The following is a 1,664-nucleotide window of genomic DNA, read 5'->3' as shown; positions in this document are numbered from 1 at the left end:
ATATACCATAAAATGATTAAAAATATCTTTTTTAAATCCTGGTTGTACTTTTTATTAGATTGGTATAAATATTTATTTTTTCAACTCATAGGAATTTTTTACATGTAGCAAACATTTACTATGAAATAATATGCATTCAATAAAAAAATATATTATTGAATTTGAATTTGAAAATTTTTAATCAAGCATTCCAAATAAATCAATTCACTTATTAGAAGTCAAAAGGATTACTGATTAGATTTGTTATATTAGTATTTGAAAGATTTGGACTTTTGTGCCAATTGAAATATTTAATTAGCCAAAAGCATATCTGGCTACATATTATATTAGAATTATGAAGATACACATGCATAAGATAAGTTGAATTTATGATATAATTTACTGAGAATGTTTGTAAAGTGAGAAGCTAAAAGCTGATGTGAGTTTAAAAGTATTCATACAATTGCTGGATTTTTAAAGAAGCTTGGAAGAATACAGTCTTTGTGGATTTCTACTAGGAAAAATCCTGAATTTTTTTATAACAGTGTGGAAATAAGATATACAATATATAATAAAATGTTCAGAGGAATATCTTAAGAAAAATTTATGCATTACATAAAAATTTTAACTATGTTCTTGGGAATTAAATATTTTTTTTTTTATATTTATGCAAATTATTTTGAATATTTGTTAAAATGCGTTACTAGAATTAGTGGCACAGATTAAGAAATTTTTTTTGTTATATAGATTTGTAGCTTATAAATCATATAGATTCATTTATAGTCTTGAAAATAGAAGTAAGAGGCAACTATTACCTTTGGAGAAAAAAATGACTGTTTCCTTACGGTATATTTAAAAACTTTTGATAGCTTTTCTGATTCAGTTTTCTTTAAAATAGAAGAATTGCATTCGAAGTTAACAATTTCTAATTGTTATCTATGTATCAAAATAAACAACAACATAAAAGGGTTTAATATTTATAATTCATTCTTTAAATTACTATTGTCATATTTTTAATACTTTGTACAAAAAGACAGTTTAGGTATCAGAGATTTACAAAGAATGATTGTGATATTAAATAAATAAAAATAATAATTAATTTCTAAGTGAAATTGGTGTAGTAATGGGGACAAGAAAGATATAGAAGCCTTGGATACTGCTGTGTAAGTCTTGTCTGTGTCACTTTTGAAGACCAAATATGATAAGAAGGCATATGTATGAATATATTCTTGGTGCCATTTACACTTGTTAAGTGACTGATAGTTGGAGGTAAAAAAATATCCTGGATGTCACTACTTTCATTATATTACTATAAAGCAATAGTTTAAATTTTGTTTTGCTGTTTAATTTCTGTCTTAAATTATTGGTTTAAGTAAATTTAATAATGCCCTCTATTTTTCGATGTTATATTAAATCAGATTTTTTTTTTTTTATCAGTGTGCCTCAGAGCCTTAGATATTTGGAGATATTGGGGTAACAATGCAGGCCCATCTTTATTTTTTCTCTGCCATAATTAATTTTATTAATATTTTAGGAACTTTCTATAGTTTAATCGAATAAAAAGTTTTCCAATAAATATCTCATTAACAAACCACTATTTTTAGTTTTGATTCTTATATAATCCTATTAAATGAGAAAGAAATATGGCATTCAAAGTTATTTGATGTCAATAGCTTAAAATGCAT

Source organism: Argiope bruennichi, chromosome 4, assembly GCF_947563725.1.
Source record: "Argiope bruennichi chromosome 4, qqArgBrue1.1, whole genome shotgun sequence".
Lineage (NCBI taxonomy): Eukaryota > Metazoa > Arthropoda > Arachnida > Araneae > Araneidae > Argiope > Argiope bruennichi.
The sequence above is the reverse complement of the archived record's forward strand: the minus strand, read 5'-3'. Positions refer to the sequence as shown.